This window comes from Ctenocephalides felis, unplaced genomic scaffold, assembly GCF_003426905.1.
Source record: "Ctenocephalides felis isolate EL2017-DRISC unplaced genomic scaffold, ASM342690v1 CF-g0.4_SCAFFOLD_01604, whole genome shotgun sequence".
Taxonomy (NCBI): Eukaryota; Metazoa; Arthropoda; class Insecta; order Siphonaptera; family Pulicidae; genus Ctenocephalides; species Ctenocephalides felis.
The window spans coordinates 57,621,418-57,644,977 of NW_020537758.1; the positions used below are offsets into that span (position 1 = coordinate 57,621,418).

At 29.4% G+C, this 23,560-nt stretch overlaps 1 protein-coding gene across 1 annotated transcript in view; it reads right to left on the bottom strand.

Annotated features, from left to right (window-relative positions):
* LOC113373971 overlaps positions 1 to 23,560 on the bottom strand; it is a 370,514-nt gene that overhangs the window by 346,227 nt on the left and 727 nt on the right. The window lies entirely within an intron of this gene.

Consider the following 23,560-nt stretch of genomic DNA (forward strand, 5'->3'; position numbering starts at 1 on the left):
TAAGTTAGAAAAAAAACTATAAACTAGTAGCGCATGGCATCGTGACTTAAAGAAAATTGATGGAACTTCCCGTACAAAAAAAAATAAAAAAGAATAAACAATGATACAGAACCCATAAAAATGTAACTAAAATTTGTACTTACATATTATTAAAATCTCTATAAAATATTTGATAATTTGATGTGCGTATATCTGATGATCTTTTTGATCGCCAAAGGGTTACTTTTTATTGGATCTTAGAAACCGCTAGACCTGCCTTCCCAATAATTCAATAAGTACTTTATTTTGTCAATACACGTAAAATGATTTTTGAATGATTGAAATCGGACGCTTCGTTCACTCAAAAACTGAATTACTATTTTTGGCACTTTTTGCCCTGTATCTTAGAAACTGCCTTTGCCAAAAACTGACCAGCATGTATATTTGTCAATAAGAATCGAATGTTTTTTGAATCATTGAAATCGGTTGATCAGTGTTCCCGAAATCGTCGGTGTTTCCGAAAATTTGTATCCGAACACATACGCATCTAATTTTTTAAGGTACGCCAAAATGTTCAGAAACCTTTAAAACGCAAAGATATATGGAATTTTTAATTTTTGATTATTTTGCGATTCTATATATAACATATCATGCGTTGATAATATAAGTTAATAATATATTATTTATAAATAGTTAATAATTTAGTCAAAAAGCAATAATATATTTTTAAAATTCTATGCAAAAAAGATTATATGCAAGTATGCAGCTAGACTTGTTTTTTATGCAAAATAGAAAAGATAAATGATTCAATTTATATTTATTTAAACTATTTTAAATTGACTTTATTTTAAAATTAGTTTGATCAGGTGCATTACATATTTAGAAACAAATTACAAATTATATTGTGAGTCTAATATAATTGCACATTAAACAATTTATCATTTTTTTAACTTCCCGTAGGGTAAGTTATTGTAATCGTCCAAAAATCGAAATTAAAATTTTTTTGCATTTCTTTACGTTTTCAAAGTTTGTGAACATTTTGGCATACCTTAGAGAAAATTGATGTGTGGGTGCGTGTGTGTGAGTGTGTATGTATGTATGGGTATAATTTTTCGTCCACGTTTTCGGGCGCACGGATCAACCGATTTGGACGCAAGATGATCTGATTAGTTTTTGGCAAAAGCAGGTCCAACCATTTCTAAATGCAGTGATAAATGTACAAAAAAACAAAAAATGATTCAAAAAACTTTCTGCTTGTTTTAATAAAATTATTGTTTTTAGAAAAAAAATGGTTTCAATATGTTTTCAATTGTCTTTTTTCAATTTTTTTATACATGGTAAATAATTCAGGTATTAATTTTAATTGTGGCTAAAGTTCTAATACTTTATATATATAATACTTATATACTTTTAAATAAATAATTTTAACTTTGTAATTCAGTTTATATAATGCTTATAAGTAAATATTAGACAATGTTATAGTAATTTATTTAAAACATTTAATATTTCTCAAACATTTCGTTACGCTGAGAGAAGTTCCAGCAATTTGCAATGAGGTAAAATTACGTTTTTCGCAACTAAATTAACAAATAATATTTTTAAATCAAATAATTATTAAATAAAATATAAATAATTGCATATATATATTTAATTTTAAAACAAATATTTTTTCACCATTGGTTCAAATAAACACATTTATTCAATTATTATGTCTATGCATTTTGCATGAATAAATAATAATGAGAAATACGTAACAAATAATTTGCATACATTATGCATTTATAAATATTTTTAAAATATGTCAATTTATTCTGTACAATTTACATTGTGTTTTTCAGTATAGTTTAGTATGGATATTCTTTCCACAGATAAATTTGCAAATTAAAATATAAAATTATATTTACAAAAACATAGTTATATTGTATATTATTGAATAACTGAAATGGTGAGTACTCAAAAAACAGTTTATGGATAAATTAAATATAATATATTATACAACAAGGAAAACATTTTGAATCAAGAATTTTATCTCAAAATTCGCAAAACATAATATCGAATTAAAAACGTTTCCTGAAAATACTCCTGCTAAATATGCAATAGAATCGTGTATAAAGTGACTTTAAACTTAATTTAAGATTATGTAAATCCTCTTTAAGATACTTACAAAATGTCTGCATAAATTAAGTTATATAGCATTAAATTACTAACTTTACTGTTTTGTTTTCTTATCTAATAGGATGCAAGGCGTAACATTGTAGAAATATTATTATTTGAGAGTGCAAATCAGTCAAGATATATAATTTAATTATTATAATATTAAACAAAAAAACTTAAATAACTAAAATACATATAAAAAAACCCAATAATTTTATTTTGATATTCAATTTTTATTTTTATTAGGAAGCGTAGGACGAGGCACAAAACTATAATTCGACTTTGAGCAAATATATTGTGAAAACCAAACCATTATTAAAATCTCTATAAAATATCTGATAATTTGATGTGCATATGTTTAATGATTATTTTTGACCGCCAAATGGCATTTTTTTTCACTAGATCTCCGAAACCGCTAAACCTACCTTTATAAAAATTTTAACAATTTATCTTGTCAATACAAGTAAATTGCTTTTGGAATTATTAAAATCGGACGCTCCGTTCTCTTAAAAATTGAGTTACCTTTATCTTCGGAACGGCTAAACCTGCCTTTATCGAAAACTAATCTTTATCAAGTCTTCTTATCAATAAGAATCATTTGAATTATTCATATCGGTTGATCGGCGTTCCCGAAATCGTCGACAAAAATTTGTATCCGCACACACACACACATACATCAATTTTGTCTAAGGTATGCCAAAATATTCAGAAATCTTTGAAACGTAAAGATATATAATATAAAAATTTTATTTTTCGATTTTTTGTGATTACTATAAAACCATTTGATGTTAAGTAGAACAAGGCACAAAGGTCCAGTTTGTCTTTGAGCAAAAATATTGAAAGAAAAAACGAACCAATTACATCACAACAAATACCACATATCAAACAAATAACTAACTGACTATGTTCAGTAAAACTCTCAGCTAATTCATCATTGTTCAAATAGATTTTTGTATCCTGGTTCTTTTTACCTGATAGACAGGGACAGCCAGGTGGAAGACAGATCTAATGCCTTATTTTTCAATTTTAAAGCGATTTTATGAAATAATAGTTACGATATTCAACTAATACAAACTATTTAACCCATGAATTACATTTTTACAAAGATATTACAGATACAAAGATATTATATAATATTACACTGTATATTCTGATGCTATTTAGTTATTTAGTTTTATATAATACATCATATAAAACAATTAAATCACGTGAACTTAAAAAATATTTTGAGGACTCGTAACAGCGTTCACAATAAAAAAATACCAATGAATAAAAATACTTTGGTAAAAGATTTTCAAACATTGCCGCTTATTTCTTGATATGTTAAAGTCGATGGCTGGTTACATATTATTGACTTCCCGCAAGAGTTCATGTTTTCATAAAAAAATCCGATTCGCTAATTTTATGTTTTCTCGACGTTTCAAGCCAATCTGAATCGAATGAGACCAAATTTGGAAAAAGTATGTGTGTGTGAACAAATTTTTTACCGTAAATCGACGTTTCCTCAAAAACCGCAGGACCAATTTCAAAAATTTAAAAGCCATTCGATGTATCTCGATAAGCACTATCGTTTGTCAGCTTTGCGCTACGATCGGCTAAACCAGAGGTGGGGAACCTTTTTGCCGTTAGAGGCCGCACTTAAATTAGGCAGCAATAAAAGAGGCCGCATAAGCTGATTGACCTAAAAAAGTGACTTTTGTGAAAGTATTATATTTTTTTATAGTTTTAACAATTTATGCATTATATAGAAAAAAGTAAATAAAATACTTAAAAATTTTAAATATTTTATAAATTAAATTTTAAATGAATTATAAATATTTTAGTTCATTTTAATTTCATTTAAACATTCATTTTTTATATAAAAATGATATTATAGTGTTTTGATTTAAAATTGATTTTCATTTTCTTATTGTTACATAATTATTTGAAATAAGAAATTATATATTTTTCTTATACCATTGAATTCGCTGATAGATTTTTATTTTGCAAACTAAGATGTTAACGCTTAATTTAGGGAATTTCGAGCTTTGGAAAAGCCAGATTAAATTTGTAAATTTTCGGTATGAATATTCCTTTTGTCATTAAGGACAATAGTTGTTATAACAAAAAATAGGATCAATGCATTAAACTCAACGTTACCTCTTGCCAAAAGAAATATACCTAGACTAGACACTATTGACAGACATTTAAAAATATAATTTAAAAAATATTATTAATAAATGATGTACCTAATCCATTTAGAGAATGATAATGTTTACCCATAAAAATAAGCGTATTATTTGATAATGTAGAAACTCATAATAATGCACGTGAAAGAAATATTTTAATTAAAATATGTATTTATTATGCACAAAATGTATTGTTACTTTATATTTTGCATTTAAGTTGTTCTCATTTCAAAAACCTTACTCTATATTTATATTTCAAGATTTAAATATAAATAAATTCTATATATTATGTGCATATAAATAAGCAGGGACGGATTTAGAAGTTTGGCGCCCTGGGCCACTGACAAAAATGCCGCCCCATCCCTGAATTTTTAGGTAAAATAGTTTTTATATATCATTTTTTTTTAAATTAAAATTGCTATTTAATTGCAGAAAATTTATTACGCATTACATACTATAAATAGTGGTGCTTGGCATCGTGCCTTAAGGCAAATTGCTGGAACTTCCCGTACAAAAAATTAAAATAAAAAAAAGAACTTTTTGTAAAGCGATCGCCCTGCTTTAGCTGCGTAGAGACAAAATAAAGAAGCGCGTAAGCGTCGCCCCGCAGAATAAATAATGATACAGAACCCATTGTAAAATGTAAACAAAATTTATACTTATTATTAAAATTTATGATAATTTGATGTGCATATGTTTAATGATCACTTTTGACCGCCAAATGTTTTTTTTTCAAATTTTTTATTGGACCATTGAAACCGCTAGACCTGCCTCCCACAAATTTAATCAGTTCTCCGTTTTGTCTATACATGTAAATTTCTTTTAATGATATTGGACGTTCCATTTTTCAGAAACTGAATTATTATTTTTGGGACCTGCTTTGGCCAATAACTAATCAACACGTCTCGCTATCAATAGGAATCGAATCATTCAAATAAAATTTAATTTTAATAAATTTAATACATAAAAGTTAATAATTTACAAAAAAAAACAAAATATGAAAAAAGGTTTTTTAAATTCAATTTTCATCATTTTTCAAAAAAATTTAAAACTTTTTATAAAATGTAATTTTCAGTACGGAAAGTTTCAGTAACTTGCCACTAGACACTAATTTTTAAAAATATATTTTTGTGTTTTATGAAAATAGGTATAGTTTTGTGTCATTTTATAACTATGGTCTCATAAAATTGCCAATATATCTAGGTAAAATCTGGTTGCTCCGATCTCCGCCAAAGCTACGGATTTGCTTTTGGTTGCGAGAAGTATAAATTTTTATCATTTTACTACGGATACGCATAAAAATCTTCAACCCGGGTGCTAACGATTCTTTTGCACTGTTAATTTTTTTTATAATACTTCTTGTATCATATAATAGGCGATGTCTTGCGAAATCGAAAATATTGCTTCTATTAAATAATATTAATATAATATATTACATCTCTATTTCGTATCTGCCTAAGAGTCTGTTTTTCAGGCTAGTTAATCTGATGTCATGTTACAATATGACTGTTTTTGGTGGGATTTTTGTACAATAGTTGTTTGAAAGTAACTCTGCTATTTTGTACTAGACGGCAAGGGGCCGCACAAAAACCTCCCGGAGGCCGCAGGTTCCCCACCTATGGGCTAAACCATTTCTTTATGAAAAGCAGAAAAGTGAAAAAAATTTCATCCACGTTTTAGCCCGCAATTCTGAATCGATTTTAAAAATTCAAAAACCGTTTAAAGATATTGATTGGGAATCGACCTGATTAGTTTTTGGTACAGATCGGACGGGCCGTTTTTTAGTTATAAAGTGTTGTTTCGTCGATTTTTATGATTTTTTTCTGACAGTAGATACCATAGTCTTATAGATCATACTAAATTATTACGGTCCTGCGACAATTTGTTTAACTTTGAAAAGGTTCGTCAAGGTTTGCAAAACTTAGTATCGCTTTTCTGGCATTTGTCAAAATTAGACCTTTGATCGACGTTTTCTCAAAAGCTCTTGAACCTATTTTAGAAAATTAAAAGTTTTGTGCGACGATCAGCAGAGTCATTTCTTTGTAATTTGAAAAAAGGTGTTACACCTTTCGTCCACATTTAAGCCCATACTACCGAATCGATTTTAAAAAATCAAAAACTGTTTGAAAAATGGAAATACTGATTAGTTTTAGGTAAAAATATACCAAGCCGTTTTCTTGTAATTAACTGTTAAAAAAATAGCTTATTTTTATGGAACTTTTTTGGCGATCATGGTCTTATAGAACTTACTGAAATATTACAGCCTTGCGACAAGTAGTTTAATTTCAAAAATTCATCAAAGTTTGAGAAAATAAGTGGTTTTTTGACGTTTGTTAAAATTAAAATTATACGATTTACTTGGTATAACGATAGAGTACTTGGTCTTAATGAACATACTAAACCAATAAAGTCCTACGGAAACTGGTTCAATTATAAAAATTATTGATTTTTGAAAATTTCCTTTCAGAAAATACTCCAAGTTAACGTGTTTGTTCGTTTTCAATTATATGTAATAAATCCACTCGGAATACTTTTGATCACTCATAAATTAATTTATTTTTTATTGATTAAGTTTTACACATATCGAGAAGTCTATGTACCTACTTGCTTTAAGGCAAAATACCAATACCAACTAGTTTGTCCTCTACTTTCGAAAACAACCCTTCACTACTAAAAATTCCTAACTTTACTTATTTTTGAGTTAATGGTGGAGGGCCTTTTTCACCCGCGGACCTTCAACGTAAATACTTTGATGTCGAATCTCATACAAAAATTTTGACATTCATTAGTATTTTATTTGTGATTATCACCCTTTCAAATTAATACATATATATTACACTATTGTCAAAAACAAACGTCTCAATAAATAATTCAAATATGTATTAAATCTGATTTTCTTTGATTTCCTTACCATTGTCTGTATGCAATAAGCTTTTTTCCTCTTGCAAACGCGGCCATATATTAGAAAATTGACAAGGGTAGCCATATATATTTTTTGTAGATTTTCTTTTTTACGTTTTCTCAAGTTTCCTACAAATCACAGCGCGAATATAAGAGAACGCAGAGCTGTCCATTACTGTAACACGTAGGTGTGCTACTGCTTGCCTCTTGATATCTTGACAGATATTATTATATCGTTTCCATCTGACAATCGAAAAAATTCGATAAAGTTCACCATTGTCCCCATGGCTATTCCAAAATATTTACTTGTTGTCAGGCACTTTTTTAGATTGGAATTTGAAATGGAACAATCATAAAAAGATTTCGATTAGCTGGAGTTAGTTGCAAAGAATACGGAAATAAAAATGCTGAATCAAATAGACCATTATAATTCCTTATTTTTTTATAAGAATTTAGGAAATATAATGTAGTCCATGGAGTTCATCCATATTATGAAAAATTGTATTATAATAAAAGAAAGATTATAGTTAAAAAAGAGTATAAAAAGTGGATATAACACGAATGACTTTATAATATAAGTTTATATACGGATGGGTGCAGAAATAATATTTCACATAGAGTTGGATGTGCAATATGGAATGAAAAGGAAAAAATACCCATATGTTATAAACTCCCTGAATTTATTTTTATTTATTCGGCAGAATTAATAGCTATTCGTGAAGCTGTTAGAATAGCTAAAATGGAAAAGTATTAAAGAACTATGATTTTAACAGATAGTTTAAGTTAAAAAAATTCATGAATACAATAGAATTAGAAGAAAAAATATAGATAAAATCAATAAAATAATTTGATCATCAATCCCATCGATAAGGTGGGATTCTCTTTTACACGAGACACTGTTACAAAGCAAATACCTATAATACTATAATTAACTTTTCGTAAGGTAAGTTGTAGTAATTGCAAAAAATCGAAAATGAAATTTCTTATATACCTTTGTGTTTCAAATGTTTCTGAACATTTTGGCAACTCTTATAAAAAATGGATGTATGTGTTTGTGTGCGGATAGAAATTTTCGTCGACGATTTTGTGAACACGGATCAACCGATTTGAATAATTCAAGAAACTACTATTGACAGGGAGACGTGTTGATTAGTTTTTGGCCAGCTGTTTTGAAGATTCGGAACAAAAAGTGCCAGAAATGACAATTCAGTTTTTCAGAGAATAGAACGTTGAATGATTCAAAAAGTATTCTACTTCGAATGAAGAATAGATCAAATTGTTACAATTGCAATACCAGCGATTTCAGGGATCTAATAAACAGAGTTAAAAACTAGTAGTGGATGGTACTTCCCACCACTAGTAGTGGTGGAGTTAAAAACTGGTACTTCCCGTACAAAAAACTTTCTTTTTTTTTAAAATTCAAAAAGTTTTTAAACACTTGATTTTTCAAAATTTTAAATTTTTTGAAAATATTTTACTTTTTTTGAAAAATTTTAATTTTTTTGCTATTTTGAATTTTTAAACATTTGATTAAAGCAATCGCGCTGCATAACTGTGTTAGAGACGAAGCGCGTAAGCGCCGCGTTGTAATCTAGCGTGTAAACATTAGTACGGAACCCATATAATTGAACACAAATTTTATACTTATATCATCACTATAAAATATCTGAAAATATGATGTGCATATGTCTAATGATGATCTTTGACTGCCAAGTGGCACTATTTTTTACTTTTTTATTTGATCTCCGGAAACCCTGGACCTGCCTTCTCAAAAATTTCACCAGTTATTGACTTCATCAATACAAGTAAAATGTTTTTTGAATTATTCAAATCGGACGCTCCGTTCTCTCAAAAACTTAACGACCATTTTTGAAACTATAATCTCATATCTTTGAAACGGCTTGACCTGCCTTTGCCAAAAACTAATCAGCACGTGTTCTTATCGATAGAAATCGAATGTTTTTAGAATTATCGGAAATCGGTTAATCCGTGTTCTCAAAATCGTCGACGAAAATTTGTATCCGCACATAAATACACACACACATGCATCAATTTATTATAAGGTATGCCAAAATGTTCAGAAACTTCTGAAACGTTAAGATATATAAACATTTTCATTTTCCTTTTATTTGCGATTACTATAACTTTCCCTACGGGAAGTTAAATATACAATTTGGTGGTCAAAAATAATTGTTAGACTCATGCACATGAAATTATCAGATATTTTATAGAGATTTTGAATCACAATGGTCTATTATTTGTATTATAAAGTCTATAGTGCCGTACCAAGATTTATCATGTTTAACCAATCGTTTTGACGCAGCGCTTACGCGCTTTGATCTTTCGTGTCTAAAACAGCTACGCAGCGCTAGCGCTTCGAAAAAAAAATAAAATATTCCAAAAAAATTGCATTTTTTCAGAGTATCAAAAATTTTAATGCCAAAAACTGTTAAAATTCGATAATGCAGTTTGCCTTATGATACGATACCATGCATCACTAGTTGCAATGCAAAACTAAGAAGATTTACTTAGATGTTCTAAATCTGCTTTCTTTTAAAATTTACTTACTGCAATAAACTGAGTGACTGGTTTATGTCGTTTCTTGCGGAAACGATTTATTCACTTTTTATTTTACATCCGTAAATTACAAAAAGGATCTTGCCGGAAATTCGACAAGAGTAGTGATTTGGATTTTCAGACGAAATGGACCGGACGTGTTTCGATTTGCAATTGTTCTGCGAATAATAACGTACCGATGTTTTCTCACGTACGTTTGTACGTCGCACATTGCCGTTCATGCAGTTATATTGCTTTTTGTTTCGACGGCAAAACCTTCACTCTTGGCAGCTACAGTTGTATAATAAATCGTTTTAATGGAGAGAAATTTTGGCTTATCAATTACAATAAATTAAATACAACAGCTTAATCTGATTGTAAGCCGGCACGAACAATGAATGAATAGACGTGAATTTATCTTTCACACAACACTAAATTTAGCACAACTTGTTAGATGAAAAGATGTTAAATAAATTGCTGTGAATGTAACATATCAGTAAATGTGGAATAAATTTGTCTTATTATAGAACATTTTTATTTTCTAACAAAATATTTTTGAAGTAAAACTTCTTTAGGCGCGACTATGGTGTAAATCCGTACAAATGTAACGGAAGTGCGTTACGGCCGAGTCGAGTGCCAATGATTTGTTATTCGCTCTCAATGATATCATTTCTATATGGGTCGATTGCGATTGGTCGTCGTATTATGTGCGTGTCGTTGTATGCATGACTTTGTACGTGCGTACGTCACCGAAAGCGTGAAGCATTTGTTCAATTTTCGGTGTTTCAAGTCAATACATTTTAAGGTTCAATTGTAGTACAAATCTTGGGTTAATAAAAATGTCCGAAACGAAAGAATATTTTATACCGTCCCCCATAAATAATTATAGTGCAAATAATAAAACAAATGAAAAACCTGTGCCGTGTAAGAAACGTAAGTTTATTGAAGTAATTTGTATTATTCGAGGTTTTCGAGGGTACTATATACCTTTGAGGTTATTACTGAAATGGAAAATATTATTATAAGCAAGACGGCTCAAAGAATGAGATTATATCGCCCGCGAAAAAGTAAAAAAAAACAACCAGTCAATGAATGTATGTTAATTTTAATTACATGAAGTTTTTCAAACACAATTATTACATGATGAGTGAAATTGTGAAAACAATATTTCTTTAGTCCACTGTGTGAACAAATATTATAGAATTTATTAATCAGCTATTACTTCATTTCTCTAATGAAGGTCCAAGTTCTAAATGCTAATTTCGATGGCAAACTAATCATTTTATATTTGAAGTATGACTTTAATTACATTATTGTTTTCAAATATTTTAAATATTTTTAATGCTGTTATAAATATATAATTTATAATTTATTACACTTCTTTCTTCTCACAAAACTATCATACAAATAAATCCTTCTTTCCTTGTTTCTATCCTTCCATTAGATACTTGATTATACGTTTTTACTTTTTATAATGTGGGCATAATCTAGCTTTTCTCTGAAATTTCTAATATTTATATAGATTTCTTGATATTCCTTATGTACATTATAATGGATTCAAGTTTCATGCTCATCGATTGGTATGTCAAATGAATTTTGCGTGTACAGTGATAAAAACGATTAGATTTTTGCCAAAATCGAGCTTTTGTTTCCCTTTAATTATATTTTAAAAATTTATCAATAGTGGAGAAACACTGAATTAAATAGAACATAAATGCAGAAAAGTGCTAAGTGTTGTTTGTGTTCAGGCGCACAATTATCAAGCGCATCATAACTTCGCATATATTTGCTGAATAAAATTCTAACTTTAAATTTTTTCTTTAACTTTTTTAACTTTTACTTTAAATTCTTAAATGCGCAACTCGTTAAGTAAGCAGAAAATAGTCCCATGTTCAGTATCAGGCAGTATGACATAAAATTTCTTGCTGAGCTTGAAAATCTATTATAATCTTAAGTCTAAATCGCCTTTCATAGGCATTGGGTTAATATCAGAAATAGAGAGACAACGGGGTGGTTGTTACTTAATAGCGAGGCCAAATACTATCTAACCTAGAAATAAGCAGCGTTCAAAGCAACTCATAGAACTAATAGTTACGTAAGTAAACCCAATATATAAATAATGGGTGATTCTGTCCTAGGGTAGGTCCGCGAGCTGAGTAATGCTCCGTGAAGATTTTCAGTGCCAGTTTACACCATAGTGTCTAAAATGAACTTATTTTCTGAAAACATATTTTTGATTTATATTTTCGAATGAAAATGGGCATCGCTGCCGCCCGAGATCAGGTTGCTGGAGCGAGAGCTTGAACTCGCGTTCACAGTCAAATGTCCAAAGAATATGAAAAGAGCAGTCAAAATTAATTATGGGATATATAGTATTTATATATTATTATATATTTGTATTAAGATCGCAATGCTATATAATTTTCATAAATGTTTGATATGTTATCTTGAAAATAGTAAAACAGCTATAAATTTAGAAACAAGGAAAATGGAATTAGGAAGATGAAAATTTAAGGCAAAAATCATCGAATCTATAAATAATTTTAAAAACACTTACCATTTCACAAACGAAAGCATTATGAGCATTTTTTTCATATAGTATGCATTAAAAAAAGAATGTGGGTTACGTTCGCATGCAATTGAAGTGATTCTTTTTTGCTAATTTCAGAAGATGGTAATCAGGTTAAAAATAAATACATCATGTAAGAATTTAAATAATTATTAATTTATATTATAATACTGAGCAAGTTATACATTTATATACATTTCTTAACGTCTAAAACTTTACATTTAAAAACAGTAATTGAGATACATAGATAAGCGTTAAATCATTTGAAAACTAATGATGTATGGCACCGCGCCTTAAGGCAAATTGCTGGAACTTCCTCTACCGAAATGAAATGTTCTTGGAATATTAAATATTTTCAAATATATTATTATAAATTCTGCAATATCGTCTAATATTAATAAGAATTATATAAACTGAATCAAAGTTAAAATTATTCACTTAAAGTATATAAGTAAGCTTTAGAAATTATTTTTGATATTAAAAAAAAAATTTGAAAAAAAAATTAATGATTTTTTTTCCAAAAGCAATTGCTTCGTCAACACAAGCAAAAAGTTTTTTGAATCATTCAAATCGGATGCTTATTTCTCTCAAAAACTCTGTACATCTAGCTCTGTATCTTCAAAATGGCTGGACCTGGCCTTTGCAAAAAACTAATCACCACTTCTCCCAATCATTACAAATTGAATGTTTTTTAGATCATTCAAATGATGCTAAGGATCAGATCAGATCATTTAAAGGATTTCTATCGTCTGCACTTTTTGCTCTTACAGGACCTGCCTGTACCAAAACTTCAACAACAAGTCAATAAAACTTTTTAAAAACTACAATATATCATCTAACAAATCATATTGCTTATGTGGTTTAGGTATAGTAAAAAGATTAAACAAAAAACAACAACTCAAGAAAGATCGATCGTCAATTTGTTATCCGCCGTATCCAAATGACTTAAAAACGTTTACCCCGATTGAATGGAGTCCTTGAAAAGGAATTCAATTCACCAAAGGTACAAATTACCAACATTCCCATATGTTTATATTTTGAATATATTTTTTGACGATAGATACCATAGTCTTATAGATCATACTAATTTGCCTTAATGGCACAATGCCATACACGACCTGGTGGTTTTGTTTCTACATTCAAAGAAGAATAAACCAATATCTACTTGAGTTAATAAAACTTTTTATAAACTACAATATATCATCTAACAAATCATATTGCTTGTGTGGCTTAGGTATAGTAAAAAAGATTAAACAAAAAACAACAACGCAAGAAAGATCGATTGTCAATTTGTTATCCGCCGTATCCAAATGACTTAAAAACGTTTACCCCGATTGAATGGAGTCCTTGAAAAGGAATTCAATTCACCAAAGGTACAAATTACCAACATTCCCATATGTTTACGAATATTACGAATATATTTTTTGACGATAGATACCATAGTCTTATAGATCATACTAATTTGCCTTAATGGCACAATGCCGTACACCACCAGGTGGTTTTGTTTCTACATTCAAAGGAGAATAAACCAATATCTACTTGAGTCAATAAAACTTTTTAAAAACTACAATATATCATCTAACAAATCATATTGCTTATGTGGTTTAGGTATAGTAAAAAGATTGAACAAAAACACCAACTCAAGAAATATCGATTGTCATTTTGTTATCCGCCGTATCCAAATGACTTAAAAACGTTTACCCCGATTGAATGGTGTCCTTGAAAAGGAATTCAATTCACCAAAGGTACAAATTACCAACATTCCCATATGTTTACGAATAATTACACACGCTAATGCTAACGGCCTCGTGGCAGTTTACCCTCCAGTACAAGTAAATCTACTTCGGGGCCAGTATATGACAAAGCCATTAGGCGGCTCCGAATCCGGTGGGAGTTGGGAGTTAGTTTCGAACGTGTGCCCTAGACTAACTAAAACTTCGGGACAAATAAAACCTAAAGAGGAACGCTTCATAACTTCACGAAAAGTCTTTTTTAGAGCGCACGTTCTTTAGAGTTTGCGGGAATATAAAGTACGAAGACTAATATTAATTAATCGCTGTTATTAAATTTGAATAATGATGAAGAGAGCTAACGCGTGGAATGCTATGCTGGGTTCAAGCATTTATTTTAAATTATTCTAATTTATATGTACAGCTATTGTATACTGAATATCAATTTTAATTATTGGTTATTATAGTTCTCTTAACTCACTGTCTGCTTATCATAAGACAGAATAATTTGCTATCGCAATATCCACAACTTGCGTAAATCAATTGGACGAAATACATAAATGTATGGTTTGCAAAAGAGCTTGACCAAAATTTAACCAATTGAATTTTATTAGTCTAGCACACTTAGTATTTATTTAAGATAATCTAAAAAAGTTCAATTTTGTTGTAATACACATAATAACAAGTGATGCATGGCATCGTTCCTTAAGGCAAATTGCTATGTACTAAAAATTACATTTTTTAAAAAACATTAATTTTTTTTAACTTTGAAAAAATCAGACTTTTGAGAAATTTTTAATTTTGGAGATTATTGACTTTTTTGGAAGAAACAAACTTTTCAAAAAAAAAGTTTTTTTATTTTGAAATATTGAACTACTTGTCCTATAATATATTTGTCATACACTTCACTCAATGTTTCACCAGAAAAAACCATCAATTAACAATTCTTGTATGTCTGGTGATTATATTACATATATATCTAATAATTGTGTGCATGTTGCTGCTATGCCCGCAAAAAGCGTTTTTCACTTGATCTTATATTTAAGATCTATAACCGCAAGCGGAAATTCGATATTATGCTGCCTGTTATCGAGCTGACCAAGTTTAGAGGCTCGAAGATCGAGCCTTGCACTAGCGCTACTAGCTCAAGTCTTTAACGATTACGCTGTGACAGGTTTAGTTTACCTATAATATGATTTTAATTTAGTACCTAAAGCATTAAATTCAGCTATTATACTCGTGTCAGAGAAAATTCGACCTAAATATCAAATGACCTTTTACTAATTTTTTAATTTCCGGTCGATTGTCATTCACAAAGAAAAATCACATCGACGACGCATTAAATTATTAATGCGATCCATTCTCGAATTTATAAAAAACAACAAATGTTTATTCTAATTTTTATGCAAAAAATAGTTGAATGCATGTTTCTAAATACAATAAACATTATTTTCTAGTGCTAACAGCAAAATTTAATCGAAACTAAACCTGCTGATATAATTACATAATGTGAAAGTTCAGCTATTACGAAAAGTTTGCAATGTCAACATCAGATTTGCAATTCTAAATTGGTATATTTACGAAGTATTATGGAAGTATTACAGAATACTCCTCTTTAATGGAAGTAGTAAATAGTTATGAGGTTTTTTAATTTAGATATATGTTCAAAGATTTTTATTAAAAACTTTTTACGACTTTTGTTGATATTTTTTACATTTGAGCAGGGGCGCAGCGTGCCTGCCCCATATCAAAATTTGTTAGGGAGGCCCCTTAAGAAAAAAAATAAATATAAAAAATGCATAAAATTAAAAGAATATTTATTTGTCTATCTAATTTTCTGAATTTTTCACTAATGATTCCAGACATTGCCTTTTTTTCCAAAAATAATTATTAAGTGATTTTTAGATTTACTAAAGTTTCTATCTCTAGGAACAATAGTCTGGTATGGTAGACGTTTCTGTCCTGAAGTTTTTATGTAATTTTCAATTAGTTTTAATTTTAAAAAAATGTTTGGCGGTTGTGATTGTAACTGGAAGGGCCAAAAATAAAATGCATTATGTTATTACGTCGTGAATACTGGGTGCAAGCCGATTCCATCCATCATTGTGCCAAAATAATATTTTTTTTAGATTTCAGTATTTAAAACTGTTGTTAGAACCATCAATTGGTCATGATCACATAAGATATCTTTACAATATTCAGTCGACAGTATTCTGGAGGCGTTTATTAATTCTCGATTTCAAAAAGATTTCAGAAAGCTCAAATGATTTCACCCAACCATTAATATGCGCTTATTTCTCACGCAAAAACAAGATCATTAAACTCTTTAATATTGTATATAATTACTCTAAAATTGCTCAATTTAGTATACCGTATTATTACTGAAGTTTTTGAATTCCGGTAAGTATGGTTTTGTGCAGTATGTAATGAAGATCTTTAGAAATTTCTTTTAGTTCATTTAAAATCTTTTTTATATTCTGTAAATGAATGATACAAAGAGACCGATTCTGCCGCATAACAGACAAATGTTATGGCAAGGCTATGTTATGAAGAACTTTTCAAACAAATTCGTTTTAAATATTGACAAAAGCCATGGGGTTGCTAGGTAGTTACGCCTACTTCTCAGGTTGTCAGATAGAAAACCTAACCTAGAAACCACATAAATGTAAAAAAAAACAATGTTAGATGACAGAGCCTTTCTATTTCTAAGTTTATATTTTTGCATTGATTCAGCGCGATTTCCTCGGCTTTATAACTTACGCGTGGCGCTACAATGTCACTTATGTGTAATACGCCTGAATGCACAGCAAATACATGACATTTTGACAGTATTCAGTATGATTCAGTACCATAATGTATGGAACTTGGAGCAAAACATGGCCTTGCCATAATATTTGTATCTTATGAGGCAGAATCGGTCCCAAAATATTGTACTTATTTAATGAGGAAACAGAAATGTTTACATTAAACATTTAACTTCTATGGGTTTTCTTTGGGTTTTAAAACAAATAGAAGGGGCTGGGGGTACGGTAGTGCCAGGATACGGTGATGACAGTCGTCATAATAGCTCAAAGCAGTGTTCAAAGGAAAAGATGAAGTATGTTTGTTCGAACAAGTTTACATTTTTGCATTGATTCAGCGCGATTTTCTCGGACGTGGACGGTTGTGACACTGGCATTTTTCTGGTACGATTTAATTTTATTACTATGACTTTTGAGTCCACTGTACTTAGATAGTATTTCAGTATTTCCTCGTAGACAAATATTTAAAATACCATTTAATTTACTCTTCTCGCAGCTAACTGGTAAATTAATAAAATTATTGTTGATAAAAAAATGAGTGGCAAAACCCTATCCAGTCTATCCTACTACTCTAAATACTCTACTAATATAATATAATATTATTATGTCAGATTCAGTTTTTAAAATTTCAAACCGAAATAATTCGAAGTTCTGATAAGCAGATTAAGATTTTGTATTCGAATCAGAATGCAAAAATAAAGAAACATAATTTATTAATAAGAAACATCCTCGTTCGATTAATCTTGTAGTATTGTAGAAAATTAAATCTTCTAGTAGCAATTGGAATGATATTTTTTAATTGTTATTATTTGCGAAAATTTTCTTTATAGAATTAATAATGAAATGATATTTTTTATTTGTTATTATTTGCGTAAATTTTCTTTATGGAATTAATAATCGAATTGAATTTCTATATTGTGCAATAAAAGATATTATCAAATATGCAGCAACTAATATAGTCCAGTCATTTGGTCGTTTTGCCGGTACAGTACTCCGGGAATTCTGAAAATTGGTAATCCTATAGATTTCGAGGTTCTCTTTACGAAAATCAACTTTGCCACCTCAAATTTGAACGGCAAGTTGCCGCCATATTGAAAAAATGGCGTCAAAAAACAGCTTTTTTAAAATATCTCCTTTTTGGCTTATTCTACGATAAAAGTATCTATGTACGAATTAAACTAGAGTAAATTTCCTATAATTCTTTAGAAACCCGTTTTTTTTGTAAAATTGATAGTATGAGAGTACGGCCGCCTCAAAGTCTTTGCTGCTCTCGCCGTAGTATCAAATCTCTATCAAATCACCCATATATGACAGCACTTCGAACTTGACCACATTCTCTCTAATAATTAATATTTTCAATGTTAAATTAAGCGAATAAGATCTAGAAATAAAATAATTCAAATATTTTTCGTTTTTTTTGCTGTTTTTTTAACACTTCAATGGCAAAGTAGCTCTAAGTAAGTAGCTTGAAGTGTTAAAAAATCAGCAAAAAAACAGAAAAATATTTGAATTATTTTATTTCTAGATCTTATTCGCTTAATTTAACATTGAAAATATTTATTTATTAGAAGGAATGTGGCCAAGTTCAAAGTGCTGTCATATATGGAGAGATTTTATACTACGGCGAGAGCAGCAAAGACTTTGAGGCGGCCGTACTCTCAAACTATCAATTTTACAAAAAAACGGTTTTCTAAGGAATTGTAGGAAATTTTATCTAGTTTAATTCGTACATAGATACTTTTATCGTAGAATCAGCCAGAAAGGAGATATTTTAAAAAAACTGTTTTAAAACGCCATTTTTTCAATATGGCGGCAACTTGCCGTTCAAATTTGAGGTGGCAAAGTTGATTTTCGTAAAGAGCACCTCGAAATCTATAAGATTACCAATTTTCAGAATTCCCGGAGTACTGTACCGGCAACAGCCTTTTTTTGCACCAAATGACTGGACTAATATCAAAATATCATATGTTATATAAGTCTACAAATTAATAGAAACTGTTTTAAATCTCGTGGTGCTTGCATGTCCGTTTTTATACTTTATTGGCATATATGCTACTAAATAATTCAAATATTGAATATATTATTTAAGTTTGCCTGTGATAGCCGCTAAATACAAATGCATTTTTAATAAATGACGGTTGTCGAATGAAAATTGGCAATTACGTAGCGTAAGTTATAGTAATCGCAAAAAATCAGAATGAAAAGTTTTTGCACATTTTTACGTTTCAAACCTTCTGAATATTTCGGCATATCTTAGAAAAAAAATATATGCATGTGCGTGTGTATGTATGTATGTGCGGATACATTTTTTTGTATTTGTATTTCGAGAATACGGGTCAACCTATTTAAATGATTCAAAAAGCATTCGATTCCTATTGATTGGGAGACGAGCTGATTAGTTTTTGGCAATGGCAAGTGCGGCGGTTTCGAAGAATCTTCGTATCTGATACTTGGCAAAGTAATTCAGTTTTTGAGAGAATGGACAATTTTGTGTTGACAAAATAAAAAACCGGTCAAATTGGGGAGACATTTCCAGTGGTTTTGGAGATCCAATGATAAAACTGAAAAAAATGCTACTTGGCGGCCAGAAGTGATCATCAGACATATGCATTCCAAATTATCAGATATTTTATGGAAATTTTAATAAGTACAAATTTTCTTTACATTTCTTTGGGTTGCGTACCAATATTTATAATGTTTAACTATCAGACTGCTTTAAAAAATATGAATTTTTCAAAAAAATAATATAAAACAATCCAAATTTTTCAAAAAAGTCCAAATTTTTCAAAGATTTCAAAATTCCCCAACAACCAATATTTTTCAGTTTTCAAAAAAAAAAAATAAAGCATTTAAAAACTTTAAATTTTAATTTGCCTTGAGGCACGATGTCATGCACCGCTAGTTAAGGCATTGTTTTAAGAAGCTTTGAGGTTAAAATTTAGGCAAGTAACAGCAAGTGCTTTAAGGGGTTAGGGGTACTTGAAATTTTTCAAAAATTGATTTTTATTAAGTGAAAATGTTCTCTGAAAATTTCAAGTTGATCCGATGATTACTTTTTGAGTTATTGGACTTCTTGAGGTTAAAATTTAGGCAAGTAACAGCAAGTGCTTTAAGGGGTTAGGGGTACTTGAAATTTTTCAAAAACTGATTTTCATTAAGTGAAATTGTTCTCTGAAAATTTATACTCAAGATTATTCTCCCTCACCTCCTGATGATTTAAAAGCTTTTAAACCGATTTACGACGATCTCAGCAATAATAATTTACTTTCAAGATGTGTAGTTCAAGATTGAATCCATAATCAGAAAAAATTAAAAGCTTCAACCAACTAGTGTAAAAAATATGCCTAAAAACCGTGAATAATAGTTCTACTATCGTACAAATTGCTGAATACATATACATAATCATTATTATTGATAATGGATACCCTAGGACCTAATTGTGGGCATAATTCCCATTGGTATGCTGAAAAATTGGATGCTGCACGTGTGAAAGTGGCAGATCAGCGCGCCAACGAAAACACTCGGGAGGCCAGAATGCTTTGTAGGCAAAATACAGCAAATAGAAATTTTGGAAACTTGCACAAAGACTGATGGCCCAGAAATAGATGATTCGGATTAAGTAATTCAATAATTCGAATTTCTGTACGTAAATTCAATGTGAAACTTTAAACGCGTTTTTCTCAAAACTATGTTTTTTGAACCGGTGACCACTGTAACTCAAAAACCGCTTAGTAAATTTTAATGAAATTTATACAGCTTTTGCCGCCAGGACCGTTTTTTGAAACAGGGTCAACAAAAACAGCTATAACTTTGGAAATATTTATTTTTTGTTCTGAAATTTTTGTTACATCAAGTCAAAACATTGTATAATAATGCCGTATTACTATTTTTGTAAAGAAACATTGTTTAATAACAAAAAAAAATATTGAAAATTCGCATTTTTTCGTGCCTCCAAGTACCCCTAACCCCTTAAAGAATGTATAAGAGTCTAGATTTTCAGTCAAAGGAATCGATTACCACAATTAGATCACGTTTCATCGAGTTTGCATGTAAGTAAGGAGTAGTTTATCGGTGCTTTTAGACATAAGTGCTAAATGGCGCTGCGAAATAGAGAGGCAAGTGTTTTATCAAATTACAAACCATGAAAGTTCACTTGCTCACTGACCGCATGGACAATCCCTTCATCCCCAATACGAATAGGCACTGATATAGACAAATATAACAACCACGCTTGGGTAGGGCAAATATTAATTGTGTAAGTCATACTTAATTATTTTACATAAACATGGAGGCAATTCCATGATTTAAACAGGGCTTGGAAAATTAATTAAAACTTATTAACTTCCAAACATATTTGAAAATGTTTATATATGATGTTTTAATTAATATTGTTTGCATTGGACATATGAACAATATCTATTTTTCAATTTACCAAATGTAACAAAATCTCATAGCATATACAAATACAAATATATGATATGTATGTCTATGTATATATAAAGTTATAAGATTTGCACGATAACTACAAACGAGTGGTGCATGGCATCGTGCCTTAATGCAAATTGCTGGGATTTAATAAAATATTCGAGGGATTTTAAATGTTTTCAAATAAATTATTGTTTATACTGTAACTTTCATTATTCATATTTTATAGACAAAATATAAGTGTTTATAAATTTTACGGTAACGATTATACATGTTTATATGAAAAGCAAATAAACGAAACTTAGTCAACCGGAATTAAAATGAAGGATCTTATCCATTATTTATAAGAATTACATAAACTAAATTGCAAAGTTAAAATTATTTATTTGAAGTATATAAATAAGCTTCAACATATTAGTTAAAATTAAAATTTAAATCCGAATCATTGTCGACATTTAAAAAAAAATGTTGAAAACTAAAAAAAATGTTTTGAAATTTTGAAATAAAAAAATTGTCTTCCCCAAAATCTTATCGTTCAAAAACATTCGATTCGTATTGTCGGGGAGACGTGCTGGTTACTAGTTTTTGTCTAATTGTAAGGCAGGTGCAGCCGGAGATACGAACAAAAAAGTGCAAAAAATGTCAGTTTTGAAAGTACGGCGCATCCGATTAAAATGATTCAAAGAATATTCGATTCGTATTGTTTCGTATTACGCAGGCCCAGCAGTTTCGGAGAATCAAAAGGTGCAAAGAATAGCAGCGTATGAACGGCTTGTCGAATTAGAGTGATTCAAAAAACATATTGCTTGTGTCGGCGGAATGAAGAAATGTTTTTAGGCAAAACAGGTCCACCCAGCGGCTTGATTAAAAAAAAACATTTTTCAAAATATGTCAAAGGATTAGTAGAGGATTGTATTAATGTTTTCAAAAGCATACATAGTTAAAATTTATTTCTAAACTTTAAAAATTTTAAAGATTCTTCATATAGTTCGGTTCTTCATATAATTTGGTCAAAATGATGTTTGTCATGACGATCAAATCAACCAGGACAAAAACAAAACCTTAACCTTAATACATTGAAATTAATTTCAACATTTATATATATATATATATATATATATATATATATATTTATTTATTTATTTAAATATAATTTGATCATTATACATACGATAAAATACCACGCGCCAGTATCACATTTGAATTTCCACTGAAAATATTTCACATAAAAGCACATTAGAATATATTTAATATTCCATAATAAATACAATTAAATTGTGATTATGTAATGAAGTACCAATTTAAAAATAAAATCAATTATAAATACCTGAAAATCAAAGTAAAAATATAAAATAATACTCTATATGAATAACAAAAATTTATTGAAAAATTATGTATACATAAACATACAATTATACCATAAATAAAATGCTTTAAATAAAAAATTTAATAATGAATATATGTATATACCGCGGTACCTCTAGACGTATCTCTTGAATTAAAGGGTAAAATCATTGAATAATAAGAGGATATGTTTGGCGTTTTAATAAAAACAATTTATTAAAATTCTTAAAATTATTAAAATTATGAAAATTTACCAGCTAAAGGTCATATAATATAATATAATTTATTTAAGAACCAACCAATTTAAACAGTTCGAACATGGTTGATCTTCAGAACATTTCTGCAATACCATAAAAAATGAACAAGAAAAAATAATGAAATTAATAAACAGTAAATTTATTATTAGTATTCAAAAAATTCAAAAAACAGTACTAGACGCAAACAATAGCATTGCTATGTTTATACGAAAAAAAATGTTTCGATATACGAGCGTTGTAACGGATCGAATTAAACTCATGTCGAGGTTCCAGAAATTAATAAACAGTAAATTTATTTACAACATTCAACAAACTTAAAAACCACAGTGATAAAACGAATTAATGACTTTTCAATGTATCTATATAGGAAATAATGCTTCGAGATACGAGCGTTATTACGAATCGTATTAAACTCGTATGTCGGGGTTCGGGAAATTAATAAACACCAAATTTATTTTCAACATCCAAAAAACTTAAAAACCACAATGCCAGAAGGCATTTTAATGTATTTATATGACAAATATTACTTCGAGATACGAGCGTTATTACGGAATGCATTAAACTCGTATGTCGGGGTTCCCGAAATTAATAAACAGTAAATTTATTTTCAACATTCAAAAAACTTATAAACCACAATGCCGGAACGAATTAATAATATTTCAATGTATTTATTTGA